This window comes from Echinops telfairi, unplaced genomic scaffold (assembly GCF_000313985.2).
Source record: "Echinops telfairi isolate 266 unplaced genomic scaffold, ASM31398v2 ScPeMD7_7469;HRSCAF=8507_1, whole genome shotgun sequence".
Lineage (NCBI taxonomy): Eukaryota > Metazoa > Chordata > Mammalia > Afrosoricida > Tenrecidae > Echinops > Echinops telfairi.
The window spans coordinates 18,354,222-18,367,386 of record NW_022111373.1 but is presented as its reverse complement, the minus strand read 5'-3'; the positions used below and the strand labels follow the sequence as shown (position 1 = coordinate 18,367,386).

Here is a 13,165-nt window from a genome sequence, read left to right as displayed (position 1 = left end):
ACCAGTTCCTGGAGAAGGACATTATGCTTGGTAGACTAGCGAGTCAGTGGCAGCGAGGAAGATGGACACAGTGGCCACGACAATGGGCTGAAGAAGCCGAGATTGCGAGGACGGCCGAGGGCAGCGGAGTATTTTGCTCAATTATACATCGGGTCACTGCGAGTTGGAATGGGCTCGGCAGCATCTAACCACAAGACACGTTCATTCTCTTCCTGATGGAATTCTGACCTAATGTTTATTTACTGCTAGCTTATTATGTGCCAGGACGTATATATTCTTAACCACAGAACAATTTGTTTGACCAGAGAAGTGTACTTAGTTTCTAATAATGGTTAGACCAATTATCAGACCAGTGTTGTCACTGACATGTGGTATGATCCAGCAACTTCACCCGGGAGCTTTTCAGATCAGCAGAAATTCAGACCCAATCACAAATTTAGATGAAAAATTTGCATTATAACATGATCGCCAGATTATTTACCTAAAGCTTGAGGATGCCGGTTTAGATCTTAACAATCACCCCCATCGGTCACTTGAAGGTCTTGTGCTGGTTGAAAGCTTTGCTTATGTGCTGGAAGTCCCCCTCTCAGGAGAAGCACTTTTGGCCCGGTGTCTGTGTTTCCTCGCTGCTAGGATCCGGTTTCCACCATGTGAGCGATTCAGTGTCCATCCACCTGCCCATCTGGGCTCAGGGGGAAGGTAGATGCTTGGCCTCTGAAGACCAGACCCTGGAAATGGAGCTGCTGTAGTTGGTTCCAAAGAGGATGGTGCTGGAACGTATCGGAGATGCTGCTGCTCGTGCACGTCAGAGTCAGCTTCCCAGGGAAGCGGCACTTGGCATGGGGACCAGAAATGGGGCGGCACCACCGAGACGGTGTCCTTGTTGGAGTTCTTTTGCTTAAACCCCTCTGGCACAACGGGACTCTTGGGCAGGTGAGCAAAGGTGTCCTTGGCCTTGGACTTGCCGGCCAGTGCCTTGCCTGTGTTCGTCCACCTCCTCCTCAGGGCCATGAGCCGTTGCCTTCTGCTCTTCTTACTGCTCCTCCTGGGCCTTCTGCTTCTCCGGGTCCGAGGTCTGTCCTCCTTAGGCCCGCGCTCAGCAAACTTTGTAGCAGCTTTTCAGAGAGCTTCACCTCCTGCCACACTGCCTGGAACCAGGGCTAGTCAATGCGGGCGAGGAATCAGCGGTTGGTATTGGGACGGCCTGGCAGAAAGAAGGTCCTAGGACCTGTTTGTAGAGCCACGCCAGGGTGCAGGCACTGTGATGTCAGCCAGGGTCACTCGGTCACCCACCAGGGAAGCCCTGCGTTTCAAGGGAACATCCAGCAGGCCCGGCACTCGCCTCACCTCCTCCTCGGCGTCCTCTGTGGCTTGCTGATGCCCCAGGTCGGGAACATCCAGGTCGTGGGGCCGGAGGCGCTGTCCGCACAGCTCCGGAGTTCTTCCCCGCAGCCCCTCATTGCTCACGTAGCAGGCAATGGCTTTGTTCTCAAACACACAGAATCCATTGTACCCTCAAACGCAGGGAGCTTGCCGGCAGAGAAATTCTGGGGTGTGGTTGGTTTGGCCAAAGGGGAATGGAGCACGCAGGAGTGAGACCCACTGCACTGAGCCGTGCTGAAGGCTTTGCAGGCCCACCAATTTTCCGGATACGCGAACAGAGGCTCAGCTGTCATGGAGATTCCGCAGAGAAAGCAACAATCACTCCTTAGGTTAACGAAAGCAGGCTTTTAGATTAAGTGTATTTTTACACAGGAATTCTTCGTTTGCTGATTAATTCTATCATTAACTTATTTAACAAATATTTATTGCATGCTTAATCAGTTTAAGGTTCTATATTATGTGCTTAGCAAGACAAACAGAACGTGTAAAGGAATTTCTGGGGTTTTGACTGTAATAATTGATGCATAAAAAGAAGCACAGAAGCTAGGGTGAAGCACACTTCTGGTCCTCTGGGCAAAGTCCCCACTTCGGCGGTTTGATAATGGCAGAGCGTATTATGGAAAGACCAACCAGACCGTGTTCCGTGGCATTGACTCTGCTCTTGAAGCACTCAGTAGAGCAATCAAGCTAAAACCAAGCACTGCTTGGCTGGTAGCACTTGGTTCTGGGCTCTCAGTCTGGCCTGGATCAGCTCCAGTACTTTGACTCAGAACTGACAGCTGGCAACCATAGAAGCCCCCTTAGCTTCTGAGATGGACTGATGGGCAAAGAGCTAGAGCACAGAATCTGGGCGATAGGTGCTGCAGAGAGCCTACGTGTAATGAGATGCCTGCGATAAGGCTCGATGATTGGGTTCAGGTGCTGTGGGCAGAGGTTTTCATAACTGGAATAGGCATGTTTGAATAGGTTCCAATTGGGACCATTAAAAAAACAGTGCATCCAGATTTAGTCACAGGAATGGCTGGAGAAAATGCCATGGGAAAGTTCTTGATAATTAAGTTATATGTCACACTCAGATCGTGTTGTGCTGGAATTTGGAAAATACTGAACACCACCTTGCTTGCACAGCTCTTGTTTCAGAATGTAGGACTGAAGACTGTCCAATAGCCCACATTTTCAATGTGAGTTAGCCAGGGATTAAGTGGCTTAAACCTAAGAAGGGAAATTTTGGATAGTTGTAATTTATAACAACGTCTGTCTATTCTAGGTCCAAATAGTTGGATTCTGCGCCCCTCCCCACCCTTTTATTGTTTGTTTTCACGAACTTGAAAATATTGTTAGGAAAAAGACTGGAAAGAAAATTCTAGTTATTGCAAAAAAAAAAATCTAGATTTTGGTGAGATGAATTTTCTTCTCCCCTTCTCATTCATAATGCAAACAACAATAATCAATATCTGTCTACATAAACCAGTGTTTGAGAAACGGAGAAAATATTTGAAGTGGTTATTCACGATAGTTTGTGAAAGACTAATTATCCATATATGAATTTATCATATCTTTATTACCTAAAGATATACTTTTAAAATAAATATGGAGTCTTTGGGTGGTGCAAAGGGTTAAGTGCTCAACTGTAAGGTTTGAGGTTCAAACCCCCCAAAGGCACCTTGGCAGACAGCCCTGGTGATAGGTTTCTAAACAGTCAGTCTTGATAATTTATAATTTATCAAGGGGCCATGAGGGGGAGGGAGGGTAAAAAGAGGAGCTGATACCAAGGGCTCAATTAGAATGTAAATGTTTAGACATAACGATGGCAACATATGCACAAATATGCTTGGATTGTTATAAGAGCTATAAGAGCCCCCAAGAAAAGGATCTTAAAACAACAACGACCACCCTATGCGGCAGTTTACTCTGTATGCAAGAGGCTGCCATGAGTCAGAATTGACTTGGCCACAAACAAAAAATATGTGTATTTTTTATAACACACTCATATGTAACAAAAACACACAAATCAAACACATGCACACATATCTATGTACACATATATACATATAACACGCACATACGAGGGGGTATCCCCTCAAAACAGAAAAGGATCCTCTGGGTGGAGCTTTTGTAGGACCCATTTTCCCTGAAAGGTAAGCGTTGAGCAACTCGCTCTGAGGTAGTGCACCCAGTTGCGTGGTGTGGGAAGGTTGTCTCTGGTCACAGTTAACTTTTTCGTAAAAGTAGTTTTGCTCAAATCTTGTTTTTTGTTTTTGCTTTTTGTGATGGTAGATATAAGAGAAAAGGAAATTTTGTTTCCTCCTCAGGAGAAATGCTGCAGAAACTGTTGTGATGTTGAATACAGCTTACAAGGACAGCGCTATGGGAAAAACTCAAGTGTAGGTGTGGTTTTCTCTTTCATAAAAAGGTGAAATGTGAATGGATGACAAACCTTTTTCTGGCTGTCCATCAACTCCCCGAATGGATGAAAATATTGACATTGGTGTGCTTGTGTTTGAAGACTGATGATGGACCACTGAAGAGATGGGGAAGTTATCAGGACCGTCTTTGAGCTCTGTTTAGTGAATTTTAATGGAAGATTTGGGAATGAGAAAGGTCGCTGTGAAATTTGTGCCTTGGGTTTTGACTCACTAGGTAAGAGTGTAGAGTGGAAACATGCTGTGCTTTGAAAGAACAGTTCCTAAGTGACCCAGACATTGTTCCCAATGTCATTACTGATGAGGAGACATGGTGCTCTTCTTGCCACCCTGAAAGCAAACATCAATCGGGTCAGTAGAAGGCACCATCATCATGTCACCTCACCCCCAAAAGCTTGTCAAGTGAAATCAAAGATCAAGACAATGCTCATTTGCTCTATTGATGTGTGAGGGATAGTGCATTTGAAGTTTGTTCCACTGGGTCAGACTGTTAATTAAGCTATCTATTTAGAGGTTCTGAAAAGCTTGTGTAACAGTGTGTGACAAAAAAGGCCTGGTTTGTGGCACACGGGGGACTGGTTTTGCCATCATGACAATGCACCTGCTCACGCAGCCATCTCAGTTCACCAGGTTTTGGTAAAACGCAGCATGCCTCTCTCAGCATCCCTTACTCACCTGACTTCACTCCATGTGACTTTTTTTGTTTCCATGAATTCAAAGGGACATGAAAGGACTGTGATTTGACTACGTAGAAGAGGTGAAGAAAAAAAATGAGGGAGGTGTTGTCAGCCTTCCGAACAGATAGGTTTGAAAAAAATGTCCAAGAATGGAATCACAGATTTGACAAATGTATTAAGTGTAATGAAAAGTACTTTAAAGGTGATATGGTTGTTTTGTCAAAATATTTAAATTTATGGCTTTGGAAAAAATGTATTTTTTGGGTACTGCTTTGTATGCATCATGTAATTTGTTAGTCCTTGGGCAACTTGTTTGTGAGGCTCGGTTATTACTTCAGGATCAGAATTATGTACTGTAATGTGTAAAAATAATAAAGATCTCTATTTTCTATCATTAAGCTCAGTTTGTATTTAGTCACCTATTCTGTTCCATTCTGCCGAGATCAGGCAATATATCCTGCCCAATCCAGTGATTTTTTTTTTTAGCCAAATCCAAATATTATCACAATCACTTTTTTCCCCTTCTTTTCCTTTTATATAAATTTGGTCTTTCTTGCTTTCTTTACCTCTCCATGTCTCCTCCTCTCCTCCTAAGGCGAGATCTTTTTTTACAGGACAACCTGGCACTAGGAAAGTCATGTAAGGGCTGCAGACCTCTGTCCGAGGTTTGCATCCCACTTGGCTGAGCCTCATTTTCTGTCCTTGAGGTACTTGCATTGATGCTCCTTGATGTGCCCAGTCCCTGAACATCCTCAGCAGATGCCCACCGTGTTGTGGCTAGTCGAACTGGGCTTGGGGCACATGTTGACGATTGACCTTGGCTGGTTGCTGCAAAAGCTCTGAAATTTGCATCCACCCTTTATTTGGACCTCAGACATCTTCCTGTTCATGACTTCTCTTGGTTCTTTTGTCACTGCCCTTGACTGCTCTCTCATGATCACTCTTGTGTTTAAACCCTATGCAGTTGCCTTTAGGTCCATCTGCCCCCACCTACCAATACAGTATCTCTCTCGTATTGCTTGCAGCCCCTTGCTAAGTATGGGACTTCTCTCAGAGACTTGTCTCCTTAGGCTAGGAGAAGAGGGTTTTGTTTCTTAGCTTGAACCTGTTTGAAGTGGGTATTTTCCCTTCTTTCTACTTACTCTTGTTTTCTTGTTCTCAGCAGTCTGGTTATCTGCTCAGTTGTCCTGCTCACCTCCAGGACAGGCTTATTGCATTCTGAGCGACAGGAACTTCTTTCTATCAATCTGTAGCTCACTGTGAAAATGCCATGCTACAGTGGATCCACACAGAGATCATATTATAGAAAGCTTTTTGATGTTCTCAGAAACCCCTCTCTCCCCCTCTTAACATGCCTGACTATTGAAAAAATCAAAGAAAGGGTAGCAGGAAAAAGATGTGAAGAGGGAAATATTTTAGTAGCTAGTTTAAGTAGGAAGTAATTAGGTGCTTACAAAATAGTCTGAAGTCCAGGAACAAGCTAACCTCTTGGCTAAGCTTCTAGGGATAAATTGGAACAGTACCAGGAACTGCCCATCAAGGTGGTTGATAGCTTTGTTCTTAGAGGAAAGTCATGCAGCTCTTTGCTCCAGGATACCACCTCAGATACGCACCACACGGACTGATGCCTTTGGTCTTCTTGGCTTCTTGACATTCACGATACCAAGGATCAGGCTCTGGATCTTTTATTATGACGGCTGCAGAAAAATTAATCCTGCCCACCCTCATTAGTTTCCCAATGTGGCTATCACACAAATGCTATAAATACATGGCTTAAAGAACAGAAAGTTATGTTCTCACAGTACTGGGGGCTAAAAGTGTAAACCAGGGGCTCAGCTGTTCTGAGTCTTCCTGTGAACCTCTCTTTTAGCTTCTGGGGTCTGCCAGCAATCCCTGGTGCGTTGTCGCTTGTAGGTGATCCTCATAAGATGAGCCCCTCTCTTTCCCTGTGTTATGTGTCTCTGTGCCCATTCTGCAATTTGGATGGCACAGAAATGCTTAGATTTAGAATGCATAGTACTCAGGGATGATCTAATTTACATAACAAAGGAAACCTCATTTCCCTGTTTTGAAACAAGATTACGTCCATGGGTATGGGGTTAGAACTCCAGCACATGACTCGGTGAGGGGGAGCACAGTCTAACCCGGAATAGCCCCCATGGTTGTACTAGCCAGTGTAAGACAGTCACAGCGCAAGGCCAGACTTTGCCTGCCAAGTCACAGCCAGTGCCTCTCCGTGAAGAAGAGCTGCCCATGATGGAATCCAGGCTGTACTGCGACCAGGGAGTCAGAGAAACAGCGCTCTCAGCTACCTCTCCGTTCGCATCCAGTGAAGTGCCGCTCAAAAGGATTAGGGTGGAGCAAGCGTCCATCCACGATAGTGACCAAAGAAAAGAAATGATAAAAGTTTCTGTAATCAGGATGATGGGGGGTAGCGTTGTTTTTGGAAACCAAGGACAGGGGCAAGGGTAAGGCATTCAGAGAGGAGCTGCCATTTCCTATCTGCGGCCTTGTAGTGGTTACGCATTGGGCTGCTAACTGCACGTTTGAAACCATCAGCCACTCCCCGGGAGAAAGACCAGGCTGGCGAACAAGAGTTACCTTCTCAGAAGCTCACAGGGGCATTTCTACCCGGTCCTACAGGGTCACTCACTGTGAGTTGGCATCGGTTCAATGGCAGTGAGTTTTGTTTTTTTTAACTGAAAGATGAAAAATATTTTCTCTTTAACATAAAGCTGAAACACAGTTTTCTTATAAAAAAATCATGCGTGGATCTTTGTTTGGACTACCGCAGGAGTGAATCTCACTGAAAATCAGGCAGTAGAGGCAGCATGACCCCTGATCAAAGGCTTTTTCTTTCTTTCTTTATCATTCTTCTGCCTCAAAAAGATGTTTGTTAATCAAAGTTCAATCCACAAACTTTAGGGAACATGCACCCTATTTAAGGCACTCTAGCTCTTAATGAGGAGATTTCCATTTCTCAACAATCCATTAGATGCTGAAGCCTGATAAGAAGAAACAGATGGGGAAAGTAAGTATTTACTTACTAAAATTGCAGGGAGGAGGAGAAAGTTAACAACCCCCAAAGCAGAGCCCATGTGTATTCCAGTTAACTTGAAGCACTTGGGAGGTCAGAAAGCAGGAAGTAGGGCAAGGACTAGTCTGCTCCTGCGGAGCTAGTGGTGGTGGCTGAGCTCCCTGGTGATGACTCTTGAAATCACCCTGACCATGACCCACAGCAGAGAGAGAAACCGTTTCCATTTCCGGGTCCCTGACTTCATGAAATGGGAAGCTTATTACCTTATTAGTGGCCTTCTTCCTCTGACAGGGAAGTCAGCCAGGTTCTTTGGCGCTGTTCACATGTCTGAATCTTTTGTTTTCTAGCACTTAGGAAAAGCATCCTTTCCCGCCCCCTCCCTGAAGCTCTAGTCCCATAATGCATTTACTTCACAGCATAGTCTCGCTTTATGGAGGAAAGAGCCCGTTTGCTTTTCTGAAGGAAATGGCTTGACTGCCCTTTGCAGCTTGGCGTGCAGAGGCAGAGGCTGTAATATTGAATTATCCGGCCTGCTGACACACAACCGCTGTGCTGCCCTGACTTGTTTGATCCTTCGCTTGCCGGCTCCTGCCTGGCTTTGTTCTGCTGAGGTTAGTCAGCGCTGTAATGTGGCAAGGGAGCTGAGGGGAAATGCTGCTTAATGAGGGAAGAACCGAAGAGTTTGCAGAACAGATTGACAAGTCCATTTGTTTTCAGGAAATTATAGAATGATACCATGTTGGAGATATGGCATGTAATTAAAGGATAAAACAAAAAAAAAGACCCCACCCTTTTTATTGGGCCTGGGGTGATAGTTTGCAGAACAAATGAGTTTTCCGCTCCACAATCCATACACACGTTGCCTCCCGATCTTGGTAGCAATCCTCACAATGGAGTAGCCTCATTGTTCAGCAGGCAACCCTTCCGTTCTCGTCTCTGAGACCCACTATCTCTGTTAATGGAACGCCCTTGTGCGGCTCTGCTTTTCCGCACCAGCCAGCGCTACCTGCCTCTCTTGACTGCATGCCAAAATCCAGGGTCCAAAATTCGCAGAGCATAAAATTTATGGTTGTATTAGGAATGTGGTATATATATATATTTATTTATTTTCAATCATTTTATTAGGGGCTCATACGACTCATCACAATCCATACATACATCAATTGTGTAAAGCACACCTGTACATTCATTGCCCTCGTCATTCTCAAAACATTTGCTCTCCACTTAAGCCCCCGGTTTCAGGTCCTCATTTTTACCCCTTCTTCCCCCTTCCCCCCTCCCTCATGAGCCCTTGATAATTTACAAATTATTACAGAAAAAGAACAGCATACATGCATTTGTTAAAGTACCAGCTCTAAGAAGCTGTAAATCTTCAGGACCAAGATGTCTCCCAATGCTTTCTTGTCTGGTGTTGGATTTTGCAACCTGGTCCTACCCTTCTGGTTAGTCACATGGCTTTGAGTGGCGGCCCGTTTCCTAGGGGACAAGCGAGGAGTTTCTGGTTTTATAACCTCTCACTAAGTTTGGGGACACATTTATGTGTTCTGGACACGTTTATGGATCCTGCTCTCTTTTACTTGTTATTCACGAGGTTACTTTTCAAGAATCACATTTTCCATTGGGGTCAAGCAATTTGAGGCTAAATCTAGTTTAACGAAAAAAAAAAAAAGTGAGGAGTTGGGTCTAAGATTTTGGTAATTTAGACAACAGAAACATTTCTCTAACCTTCTTTTTCTTTTAGAATGCTTGTTTGTTACTTTATTCTGTGGTCGACATACAACTGCTTCAAGCCCAAGGCTTGCTTTTTGTCTTATCCTTACCTTTTCAGAAGCCATGTCAGCAAGACAGCCTCTCCCAGTCGTAAAGGCAGGCTCTGCCTCATCTAATAAACACGGTTCCCCTGAGATTCTGATCCCCAACACCAGTGACAGGGTCCTACTCTTTGACCTTATCCATCTGCCTCCTAGAGTTCAGCCTTGGGTCTGTCACCCCAACAGGCTCTAGCTCTTGTGTAAACTCTGAATAATCACTTGAGAACTGCTTGGAGCCCTGGGTGAGGGAGAGTCAGGCAGTGTCTTGGATCCAATACAATGGTAGCTGTGCTCAATTAGTAATACCGGCATGGGGGCCAATGTGACACGCATTAGAAATGTCTGGAATAGGGAAACTGGGGAAGGGGTTGCAAACCAGTCATGGGCTCAGAAAGGGATACATGGCATGCTCTATCCTTGTAGGTGGCTGTCCTCTGCCGCCCAAGAAGTCGGGCTGTGGAGGTGGTCAGTGGGCCTGAAGCTGTGAATAGCTTTCCCAGGTCCTGAGTAGAAGTGCTTAAGCCCCAAACTAACAAGCGCTTAGAAGGGCAGCCCATGGACATGGGAGTCAGTTTTCCAAGCAAAGAGAGCTGGCTGATGGGCCTCAGAGACTTAAATGCATCTTGGAAAATTTAACATTCCTATGTGGCACTTACCAGGAAACAACTTGAGCTTCTACCTCAACTTGCCAAGCTTCTAGTCTGCACGAAAAAAGTTGCTATCTTCTATAGACCTCCAAGAACCCAAGATTGAATGCAAGGGTAGTCTCACTTTAATCAAGGTCCAGAATGAGCGGACAGCTCTAAAAACAGGTGTAGCAGAAGATGCGCAGGCATGGGCACCAGAATGCTGGAAAATGCCAAAGGGACAAGGGGTGACCTCTGCTTCCTGTCCACTTCGTCCAGCTGACTTTGGTGATGTTGCAGCGCTCTGTGTGTCCAGGTGTCTGTTGACATCCTCCACTCTCTGCTTGTGGGTCTGGACACTGTCTTCAGCCTCCTTTCCAATTGCCACTTCTCCTGCGCCTCCGTGAAGGCTGCCTAAGCCGGAGTCCACTTGTCCAGGCTGCGGGGCTTCCCCTTCTCATTCTTTTGTCCCCTTCCTATTCCTTGCAGAAGCTTCACTTTGTCTTTGCCCTTCGCTTTCTTCTGTTTAGCATGGCAAGTTCTGTGATGCCTTTCAGTTTCAGGGATTGGTTCTGTGCCTGCTGTGGGCCGCCGTGCTAGCTGCCACACCCAGGATGTACACTTACTCTAACGTTCTTAATGAAAGCCTTGGTTAACGTGAAATATGATTCTGTTTTGTTGTGTGCATTGCTTTTTATCTCATAGCTTAAGAACCGATTTCTTGGTTTAAACTGTCACTCACTATGACTCTGTACACATGCCTAGGAACTCTTACTGGAGCACAGTTCCAAGTGACAGAGTGAAACGAGGCATTCAAGCTTGTGGGCTGAAAGAGTGGACCGAGTAAGCTGTGATAGCAGATATGCATGTCTATAGTCTCCAGGCTGCCACAGATCTGCCCAGCCTATGCAGAAATACAGATCCCAGGACTGTAATGAGCTTAACGGAAGGTGGATGAACACTTTTCCTTGGCTTTTCTACTTAAGGTAGAATTGTTGTTTTTGTTTGTTTTGGTTTGGTCTTACTTTCAGATTTTACTTCAGACATTTACTCAAGATTAAAACAAAATTAATATGTATTCAAGGGCATAAAACGGTTTAAATTATTTTTACAAATTGAAAAATTGCTAGAGCTTGTTTTTCAGAACTAGGGAAGATTAGAACTATGGAGAAGTAAAGAACTTTTGAAACATCTAGGTCCTTGCCAACTCTTTAAAACTCTGGGTCCTGTTGTAGGAGAAGAGTAATGGCTTTCCTTTACCCAGGAACTCCGTCCTTCCTTGTGTTTTCTTCTTGTGAGCAGGGGGAGCAGTGTGCGAGAATGTGAATGGTGAGAGTGGGAGAGGAGGTTGATCCGGCAACCCAGCTGGACGGTCCCTGCCACGCAAAAGGAGGGGGTAGAAGATACTGTGGTTTGCTCTTTTGTCTGTATGGAATAGGAACGTGGGCTGACACGGAAACATTTTATTTGAACCTTTTACAAAGTGCAATGAGATACCATCTCACTCTGTTGAGTAGGATGACTAAGATAAAAACAAACAAACAAACAAACAAACAAACAGGAAAGAACAATGATGGAGGACATGTGGAGAAACTGAAGCCCTCATCCACTGCTGATGGGAAGGCAAAGTGGTACAGTCATTGTGGAAAATAGTTTGGCGGGTCCTCAGAAAACTTGAGGTAGAGCTGCCATACACCCCAGGAATTCACTTCTAATCAGAACCCCTAGAGATCTAATAAAAGAGACACAAACAGAAATAGGCGTGCCTATTTTCATTCAGAGTTGGGCGGCTGACCACAGATGAGCAGTTTGAAACTACCCGCTGCACCATAGAAAGGCAAGACTTTCCACTGGCATAAGGACTTACGGTTCTACCCTGCCACTGCTGTGCATCAGAATCAACTCAATGGGAGTGAATGAGATTTCCATCACAGTGCTATTCATCGTAGCAAAAAGATGGAAACAACGTACATGCCCATCAACAAATGAATGGTTAAGAAAAATGTGGTACATACGTACAACGGAATACAATGGGATGAATATTACCAGCCACAGAGATAATGTTATGTGACTATCTGGGATGGAGGACCCTGGAGGACATTATGTTGAATGAAATAAGTCAATCACAAGAATAGTGATTGTATATTCTCATTTTTATGAACAGGCAGTGATGAGAAACTAATATTCCTTAGTGGTGAGAAGGGGTGAGGCATCTAGGGGAGGGTGTGTGTGCTCTCTGACCACTTGTTATTTTTGGTGGTGGGAGGGGCAACAGAAAGAGGGTGAAGTGTCCACAGTTTGAAGGTAAATACTTTCATTAAAATGTACACGATAACCCCACCCCACCCCCAGCTTAAAGGACATTTTGGTAACTACAGGGAGGCCTGGCAGTGTAGTGGTTATGCTTTGGGCTGCTAACTGCAAAGTCAGAGTTCAAATCACCAGCCCTTCCTCAGGAGAAAAACAGGGTTTTCTACTCCCACAAAGAGTTAATAGTCTCCCAAACTCACAAGGCTAGTTCTGCTATGGCTTATAGGATGGCGAGGACGAGTCGGAATCCAGCTGGTGCAGTGCGTTTGGGTGTTTGGCTTTATAGATGTGTAGTGGCCCCATGTCCAAGAGACCAACAGGGCCACGTCCTGTGCAGCCTCACGATTGTTCTGTGTAGGCCATGACTGCAGCCGTCTTCTCAGTCCATCTCATTACGGCTCTTCCTCTTTCCACTGACGTCTCTCCTTTACCCTGTATGATGTCCTTTCCCCCGGACATCATATATGCATGTGGATATGTGTGTGTGTCTGTGTGTTACCCATATTTACAGATGTGTGTATGTGTGTGACCATACGCAAATACATACAGATAGAGAGAGAATAAAGCACATATGGGCAATAAATAAATAAAAATGGAACTCTCTTTTTTATTTTTCTATATAGAACATCCTAACTTTGTCAAGTATGTGTGGCAAATTTTTCTGAGTAAATGAATGCTTGTTGGTAAGAGAAGGACATTTGCTTCCCCGGGGCCTAGGTCTTCCGCTCCTCCCTCTGCCTTTCCCATTGATCTTTCTTTCCCACTGAGTCAGCTGCTGCGCGCATGCTCCTTCCTCACTTTTCACAATTAAGGTGTCTCAGGAAGGGATCTGGAAGTCATTTACTTGAAAGCCTGAGACTAAAGAAATGAACAGAAATCCAGTCACCTGCCAGGAGGC

General features: G+C 45.0%; 1 pseudogene; it reads right to left on the bottom strand.

Moving 5' to 3' along the window:
• Positions 1-529: 529 nt before the first annotated feature.
• On the bottom strand, positions 530-1,676 carry LOC101645566 (annotated as a pseudogene).
• Positions 1,677-13,165: the final 11,489 nt, after the last annotated feature.